This window comes from Hydra vulgaris, chromosome 03, assembly GCF_038396675.1.
Source record: "Hydra vulgaris chromosome 03, alternate assembly HydraT2T_AEP".
NCBI classification, from domain to species: domain Eukaryota; kingdom Metazoa; phylum Cnidaria; class Hydrozoa; order Anthoathecata; family Hydridae; genus Hydra; species Hydra vulgaris.
Window position 1 is genome coordinate 50,402,680 of NC_088922.1, and position 10,720 is coordinate 50,413,399.

Genomic DNA, 10,720 nt, shown 5'->3' on the forward strand with positions numbered 1-10,720 from the left:
AAAATATCTTATTAATAAAATATTTACATCAAAATAAATCGTGCATTTTTTAAACTTATTATGACTAAAAATAATTTTTATATTTAAAAGGAATTTATATATTTAATTCCTTAAGATAAAACTTAAAACACTTTTTTTTTTAACTAATTTTTAATAACAAAAAAAAAATTATGAAACAAACTGTTTCTTTAACAAAAAAATCTATTATTTTACAATTGCGGTTAAATGCTTACGACTTTATTTCTTCTGAATTACGACTTTATTTCTTCTGAATAAACGTCACGTTAACGGTAATCAAAAGATAATTTAAATATTCTAAAAGATTTTTTTTAGTTTTTGCGAAGCGCAAAACTGCTGAACGCGTAGGCAAATCGCCTTTTCGCAAGCAAAATGCGAGCTGCGTAGCGCTTCTTAACAAGGCCTGATATATATATATATATATATATATATATAAATTATATATATATATATATATGTATATAAATAAGTAAGTTTAATTTTGCTGTGAGCATATATTCAGCAAGAGTGCTCGATGAATGATATTAGAGCTATATAATTGATTTTTTGACGAGATTAAATAAAAATAACTACATGATTTTTACTACTCTCGTAAAGTAGTAAAAATCATGTGGGTATTTTTATTTAATCTCGTCAAAAAATCAACTATATATGTATATATATATACATATATATATATATATATATATATATATATATATATATATATATATATATATATATATATATATATATATATATATATATACTATTTTATTATTGCTCTGTTCTTTAAGAACATTGAGCACTCTATTTGTAAAATACACTAACATAATTTACATATATGTGTATGTATATATATATATATATATATATATATATATATACTATTTTATTATTGCTCTGTTCTTTAAGAACATTGAGCACTCTATTTGTAAAATACACTAACATAATTTACATATATGTGTATGTATATATATATATATATATATATATATATATACATATATATATATATATATATATATATATATATATATATATATATATATATATATATATATATATATATATTTATATATATATATATTTATATATATATATAAATTTTCTTCTTCTGAAATGGCATCCATGAATGCGACAAACATTTTAAAATAAAGAATATCATCTTAAATCAGTTCTAAGTGACAACAATCTGATTGAGCACTGGAGACAGCATATAATAGCATCTAATTTACTAAACAATTTTTAAACGTTGTTAACGCAAACTATTTTAAACTTCCACTATTGAAATATAGTAATTGCTACCACAAAGTTGCCTTACAAAAAAAAAATACCACAATTGGAATTAATTGAAATTTATTTATTTAAATTGCCTTTGGAAATATTTTATATGCATAGGTCCATAAAAAAAAGTGATCTTAATTTTAAATTTGGATTTGATCAAATATTTTTACAAAATAACTATTTTAATGGTTTTAAAAACATGGATAAGCTATGCAAAAAAATTTTATTGCTTGTATTTTCCAAATTCTCCTTCTAATCGAATGGTCTGAAAAACCCCAGGGAGAACATACTGATGATTTTCAGTCAACAATTTTCTGACTAAATGTACAATTTTATAGAGGGTACTTGAAAAAGCTTTTTTAGTATTCTTTGTAAACAATTTTTCGCTTTACCATTTAACTTTAACATTTTCTTATTCAAAACTGCACACACATTTTGATGATCAACTACCCCTGGAAGAATGGCTTTGTATGAATTTAAATAACTAACCATTAAACTTTGTAAAAAATAAATAGAACACTTAAAGATTGGCACCATACAACAACAAAAAATCTGGTTTTCCTAACATCAGCTGAAGCATAAAACAAAGTATAGTTTTAGCAACTTCAGTAGGATTATCTTCACTGTAGTCTATTAAATGCAGGCCTTGTTAAGATGCGTTACAGCTCGCATTTTGCTTGCGAAAAGGCGTTCAGCAGTTTTGCGCTACGAAAAACTTTTATCTTTTAGAATATTTAAATTATCTTTTGATTGTCTTTAACGTGACGTGATTGTCGTTAACGTGTCGTAGACGTTTATTCAGAAGTTGTCGTAACGTTTGTTAACGTTGTTAACGTTTGTTAACGTAACAGAAGTTGTCGTAACGTTTGTTAACGTAACATAACGTTGTCGTAGACGTTTATTCAGAAGAAATAAAGTCATGAGTAAAAGCATTTAACCGCAATCGTAAACTAATAGATTTTTTGTTAAAGAAACAGTTTGTTTCATTTTTTTTCAAATTGTTTCCGATTATTTGGTAACTTTTTAGCTAAATTAATATATTTCCAGTAATTCCGCACCACTCCAACAAAAAGAATTTTGTGATCAATTGTATCAAAAGCCTTTGCCAAATCAATGAAAACACCTAAAGTAAATTGAGAATTTTCAAATGAGCCAGATATCCTTCTTGTAAATTGTAGAATGGCATGTTCAGTGGAACTGTTTTTTTGGAATCCATATTGATTGCTGTATAATAAATTGTTTATAGTAAGATAGTTATAAATTTTATTGTACAATATTCTTTCTAAAACTTTAGAGAATACAGAAAGTAGTAAAATTGGACGATAGTTACTTATATTCTCAATGTCACCACCTTTTAATATTGGCATGACTTTTTCTAATATTAGAGTTTGTGGAAAAATTCCCTGTTTAATTGATATCGAAAAAATCTTAAAAAGTATATCTTTTAAAACATCAAATGAACTTATAATAATGTTGCCGTTAATACCATCAGGGCCTACTGCTTTATTAGATTTCAACATTTTAAATGCAATTTCAAACTCTTCAAAAGATAATTCAAAAGAGTTCAAGTAAGAGTTTAGAGAGAAACATAGATCAATCATTAAACTGTTTGCTATAGGAATGTTTTTTGCAAGATTTGGTCCTCAGACACGAAATATTTATTAAACTCTTCCGTAATTTGTCTTTTATCATATAAAAATTCATTATTATGTTTAACCATGTTTGGCAAAGGGTGAGATGTACTTTTTTTGCTGCCAGTAATTTCTCTTATTATAAACCAAGTGCGTTTAAAATATAATTTACATTTATCTAGTAAATTTAAATAATATTTCTTTTTTTTTTTTTGAGGCTTTTAAAAAGTTCAGCGTAATTTTTATATATAATTTTATTTTCATTTGTTTTACATTTTAAGTAATTAATGTATAATTTTTGTTTAATTTTTGAAGACTTACGCAAACCCTTTGTAATCTAAGGCGATTTAATACTTTTAGCTTTGAGATTTAAATTAATTTCAGGGAAATTAGTGTCGTAAATATTATAGAAACTTTTGAAAAACTAAGTTTGTATTATCAGAGGCGTTAATAAGGCTCCAATCAATTAAAGATAATTGTTCTTTAAAAGATTCAAGGTTTTTATTTGTAAAAATTCGTTTTTTGAAAACTCGTTTTTCATTAGGAAGTAATTTATTATCTATATTTATAGAAAAGAAAACAGGAAAATGATCAGATATGTCATTTTTAATTACGCCTTTTTTTAAGGATAAGTTAAAAACATCAGTGTTTAAAATATTATCAATTAAAGTAGACAATGTTTCGTCTGACTTTTTTTTTAACGTGAACTTTGGGAAGTCTTGATGACTTCCCGAAGTTCACGGGAAAAAAGGTCAGACGAATTATCGTATACAATTAAAGAAACACTTGATTGAGTAATTCTTGTCGGTTTGCTAATCAAAGGAAGCGCACCATTTTCGAGAATGCCATTACAAAACTTTTCAATGTTATTATTGACGTGGTATTGAAAACAATCTAAATTCAGATCACCCAATAAGTATATAAATTTATTTTCGCGGTTACTTTTTTTAATAACGTCATTACATAAAAACGAATTAAAATTTTTAATTTCACCTGAAGGTGTGGGATAACAACAACTTAGAATTTTATTTTTTAATTTATTGGTTAAAATTTCAATCGTTAAAACCTCTTTATCAGCATCAGTGATGCTCATGTCATGCTGGGTAAAATATTGTAAATTATTTTTAACATAAATAAGAACGCCTCCGCCACGCGTATTTGTTTTTCGTGCCAATGAAATTACATTAAAACCCGGCAGTTCAAAATTGGTTAAAGAATTTACGTCATCCGAACTGCACCATGTTTCCTGTTAAGCAGATTATATTAAAAAGAATACTAGTTTATTCAATAAAATTACTAAAGATTTCAAATTTTTTTTTAAACTTCGAATGTTAATGTGAATTGTGTTAATATTATTTTAATCAAGAAATCCTTTAATTTCATGGGTATAAAAGTAGTTGCATTTATTTTGCTAAGCATCAGAATCAGTAAAATAATTAAGATCAGGATCAGATTCCTCGTCTAATAAGAATTCATTAGTTCGAAAAAAATTATAAAAACTAGACTCAAATCTTATGAATTCATTAGAATCCATTTAGTTTTTGTTTTTTCATATTCGAAATGAGATCAAAGAATTTGTTTTATAAATCCCGTATGATTTATTTATTATATACAACTTTAACGTACTTACCCTTTCGCCTTAAATCTTTTGCCTCATTCAGGAGTTTTTTCCGCAATTCCAGCGTATGATCACTATAATCTTCATTAATGTAAACCTTTTGAGTCCATAATTTCATCGTCGTATATTTTCTTAATATCGTGGCTTTGTTTTTGTAGTTAAAAAATCTTACTACGATCGATCTATTTTTTTAATTGTTTTCAGGTAATTTTTTGCCAACTCGATGCGCCCTTTCAATTTCAAAGTTTCCGTGTAGTTGAAGTTTATTATTTAAAAACTCCCTTACTTTATTTTCACTGTCTTCCCAACTTTCATTTTCAATTTCTTCAATACCGCAGAATCCTAAGTTGTTGCGTCGGCTTCTGTCTTCAAATTCTGCCAATTTTTTAATCATTTTAGTATTTGCATATTCATTTATCAATGATGTTTTTGATGTTTGATGATCAGCAACTATTTTATCATAATTATTACTCACAAATTCAACAGCTTTATAAAGTTCGCGTAATTCCTTTTTTAGTTCCTTGTTCTCATCAATTACTGAGTTTAATTTGTTTTCAAGTTTTTCAATTCTATCATTAAACATCTTCATAATAGTATTTTCATGAATTTCCAAAATATTTTTTAATTGTACAGATGTAAAATTTTTAGTAGCCATTTTGAATTTTTTTTTTTCCACCAGGTAAGTAAAAAAAAAACACGTCCGCTTGCAATGAATGCTAATAGCTAATGGTGAATGCTAATAGCTAATATATATATATATCTATATATATATATATATATATATATATATATATATATATATATATATATATATATATACATATATACATACATATATATATATATATATATATATATATATATATATATATATATATAATGTAATATAATATAATATAATATAATATATATATATATATATATATGTATATACATATACATATATATATATATATATATATATATATATATATATATATATATATATATATATATATACATATATGTATATGTATATATATATATGTATATATATATATACATATATATATATATACATATATATATATATATATACACATATATATATGTATACATACATATATATATATACATATATGTATATGTATATACATATATATATATTTGTATATATATAAATATATAAATATATATATATATATATATATATATATATATATATATATATATATATATATATATATATATATATATATATATATATATATATATATGTATATAAACAACTTTAAAAAGTATTCTACACAGTAGAGTGCTCAATGTTCTTAAAAGAACAGAGCAATTATATATTAGTAGAAAATCACTTAACAAAATTTTTTTCCATTTAACTCTGTATTTCATCAACAAAGATTCATCAGAAATGGATGATCAAATTAATAAAACTTTAATTTATACCAAAAATTAAATTACAGGAAGTTGCAAATGTCTTAACTACTGTAAATTTTCACACTTTTGTGGAATTTGCTGACACTATTATAAAAAGAATTCTTTAGAAATGATTACTTATGCTATTTTTTTAAATGTTTTTTTAAAAAGGGTAGTTAATGTAAATATTATTTGAACTCATTTATTTTTATAGTTTTTTAGGAGAAACTTATTTTCGTGCCTACATTTAGAAATTAATTCCGATCTTTTGTTTATTAAACAAAATGGCGAACGTTTTGAAAAGCCTGAGTTATTGTAAAACTATCAGTCATGAAACAGTATTGCTTTGTCAGTGTGTTCATGATACCATAATAATTCATTGCCTGCAATTATTTTTTATTAGCAAGTTGAAAAGTTTGAAATAAAATTTAAAATAATAAGTTCATGAAATTTTTATCTGGTCACGTGACCCGGGCAAGATGACTTATTTTGCAAATTCTGCCACCAATTTTATAAAAATTTGAAAAATACTTACTTCTCTAACTAAAGTAACACAAAATAAACACGCTCCACAAAAAAATATTTCTAAAAAAGTTTCGCCTGAAGGTCACCATTCATTTTGAATAACCGGAAGCAAGATATTTTTTTTTAGAGCAAAAAGTAAACTTATGCGCATAAAATTGCGTTAATAATATTTTAAAAAACCAATTGGCGTTTTAAAATATAAGATGGAAATACAGTTTCGTTTTCACCCGTTTTTAAGTTTTTTGTTGAGTTGTATTATGAAAAGTTATCTTGCCCCACTCACCATCTTACCCCGTGTTCCCCTTTATATATATATATATATATATATATATATATATATATATATATATATATATATATATATATATATATATATATATATATATATATTTATATATATATATATGTATTTTTTTAAATGACGACATCTTGTATGAGAGTTAAATAAATTTAATATATGAACATCAATAAATACGAATTCTCTCAATACTATTTTTTTTTTTTAATTTTCAAAGAAATTTTCGCTAGATTATTGATACTAGCATCTTCAGCTTAAATTACAAGTTATTAATTAAATTAATTAAAACAATGAACAAAGAGCTTGAGAAACTAAGCGAATGGTTTATATCGAATAAACTGTCCATATGTATTAAAAAAACAAAATATACTTTCTTCCATCGTCTTCATGATAAAGACAACGTTCCTTTAAAACTTCCTTAGCTTTTTATTAATAACTCTTATGTCAAAAGAGAGCGTTCTTTGTTGTTTCTAGGTGTAGTTTTAGATGAAAATGTAACGTGGAAAGAGCACATACGTATAATCCATAATAAAATCTCAAAAAATATAGACCTCTTATATAAAGCAAAACAGCTGTTAAACCAAATTTGTTTGAAATTTATTTATTTTTCTTTTATTCATTGCTATCTAAATTACGCTAACGTTGCAGCAACGTTGTTTGGTGCAGCACTAATGTATCTAAAAATAAAAAGCTTTTAATTAAACAAAAACACGCAGTAAGAATTATTGGAAATGAGGATCGCTTCTCGCACACTAAATTTCTTTTTAATAAATTCAAAATATTCAACGTATTTCAACTTAATTTATATCATATTCTTATATTTATGTTCAAAGTAGACAATAAAATGGCACCCATTTTATTTAACTCATTTTTTGAAAAAATAAATCATTTATACCCCACAAGATTTTCAAATAACAATTATATTCAACCAAAAGCATATTATTCTGCTACTAAGTTCTCGATTGCAATCAGAGGACCTAAATTATGAACACATTATTGGATAATGAGTAAAAAAAAATTCCTTCCCTTGATCAATTTAAAAATAAAATAAAAAATAAACTTTTGATAATTAACAATGAACAAGACTTCTTCTGAAACTTTTAAATAGGAGTATTCAATCGTTTTATTTACTTGTTATTTACTTTATTTTTGATCATATTTATTTTTGATTTTAATCTGAATCTTTACCTTTCTTTGATGTTCATGTTTTATCTCATTTTTATTTATTTTTAAATTCAAAATCTTAATAAATAAAAGTTTGAAAAGAAATAAAATTATGCATGTAAAAAGTATTTTTTATATTTGCATTTTATGCATATATTACATTGTGATAACGGTAATACTTTTTTGTTATTTATATTCTTGTTTTAAAGGGCTTGGCGATAAGATAATTTGTCTTCTTCTTGCCCCAGCCGTGTTTATACATTTTGTAAAAGTCTAATTTTGTAAAATAATTCTTTATGGCGAAATACATACATACATACATACATACATACATACATACATACATAAAAATTGTAATCAAACGGAAACGTCACATTTTAATGGCTTCTTTAAATTTCGCTTTAACTGGGCTTCTTTAATATTACATATGATATGGATATGTAAAGAAAAAATAACAAAACCTTGCAAATATTGTTATAAAAAAACGACACTTAAATAATGAAATAATTTTATCTAACAACAATGCATCCATGCCAACTATATCACTACCGTGGATATTATCACCAAAACTTCAAAAAATCTTTCGGAAAGCAGGTTACAGAGCAGTCTTTAAATCTAGTGCAAATCTTAAATCTTTGCTAACTTCACGCAACAAAACAAAACTACCATCAAATAGCCATCCCGGAGTATACCTAATAGAATGCGAGTGTGAACAAAAATACATCGGCGAAACAAAAATGAAAATAGCAACAAGAACAAAACAACACCAAAAAAATGTTTTTGAAGAAAAATTAAAACAATCTGGAATTGGGCATCATAAGATTAAATGTTCATGTAGTATAAAACGGGATGAAGTAAAGACTTTAAAAGTAGAACCCAAAAATTTGTAAGAAAAGTTCGAGAGGCAATCGAAATTCAGTTCAACAAATGCGGACCTAAAAATGGAGGTATGAATTTAGATGATGGTCAATTTTTATTAATTTTTGCACCAAATGCTTGACATGGATTTGAATTTAAAAGCAATGACCAAGCTTTGGAATTTGTAAGTTAAGTATAAAAGTAACTATATTAATTAAAATAAATAAATAAATATAACATAAATAATATATAGTAAAAAAAGAAGTAGAACAGAATGTTACATCTGCTAATCTCCATGAAACAAATTGATTTGTAAAACGTCAAAATTGTCAAATACATCAAAATTTTGGTAATCTAACATAATCATAAAATTTGGCCACAAATCATTAAAGATACATTTATAACTCACCGTACAAGTCAACTTTCTTTTACAAACTACAACCCATTCATGCTTATGAACCAAAAACTAATCGCAAATTGTGTAAACAATTTAATTGGAAAGGTGGTAAAGCTTTAAAAGCTTATAGTTTGAGTTTTACACAAGAGGAACCTGTTGAACCTTGGCACTATGTGTACCTGGGCCACTAGGCTTGTTTGAAATATTCGCGCAATATTAAATTTTACTGTCTATGGTATTCGGTACATCACTACCGACTATTCAATGTGAATTCACATACCGTCAATAAGTCAGTGTTTGCATTTTGTAACTTTGTTGTGATTTGCTACATTTTAGAGTGCTGTTTGATCTAGTCTATATCTCTGTTTGAAAAATTTCAAACTTTGTAATGTAAAATACAAACAAGTTAGTACATACTTAAGTTGAGTCAATAACTTCATAATAACTCATAATTTCAAAAACTGAAAGTGGAGCGACGGTTGGAATAATAGTAACTATTAATGCAGGTGGTGGTTTTATTCCATCCATGCTGGTATTCTTTTGTATAAACTTTAAAGATTTTATGATAACTGGAGCTCCTGAAGGCAGTATTGGAGATGCCAAATCATCCTGTTGGTCAAACGAGTCCATGTTTGTGAAGTTCCTCCGACATTTTATCAAATATACAAAGCCTACCAAAGAACAACCAGTCATTCTCATAATAGACAATCATCAAAGTCATATTTCAATACCCGCAATATATATAGTCAAAGATAATGGTGTAAAGCTTATTACTCTACATCCACATACTATTTATCATATGCAACCATTAGACAAGTCAGTTTTGGCTCTTTCAAGACTTATTTTTTGGCTCTTTCAAGACTAATGTCTCAAGGTCATGTTGGAAAATTATTAACTATATATAATATTGCTGACTTGGCGGAAAAGCTTTTCTTTTGCCTTCACACCAAGCAATATTTTTAAAAATTTTAGTTCAACTGGTTTTCATCCTTTGAATAAAACATCTACACAAATGTTGATTTTATTCCCGCATCCTATTAGGATCGTCTACTTACTGAAAAATTACCCACCAGAATTGATGAGGTGCCTGTTAGTCAGCCGACTGCTTCAGGTTTCAAAGTTATACACGGAAAATTGCCAACTTTGATATCACCGGGTATAATACGCCCTCACCCAAGAACTGAACCTCGTAAATAAACACGAAAAGAAAGACAATATATATATATATATATATATATATATATATATATATATATATATATATATATATATATATATATATATATATATATATATATATATATATATATATATATATATATGTATATACATATATATACATATTCAAATGTACCTACCTACATAGGTCCATGTACCTACTAAATTTAAAGTTTGTGATGTGACAAAATAGTAATTAAAAGTTTGTTGTTTTTGTTTAAAGATTTAAAAAATGAATATTATTTTGATTTTGTTCAGAGTTTCTAAATAGTGTTAATTTGTTAAATAGTGTAGTAGACCGAATAAAACAATTTTGGTAA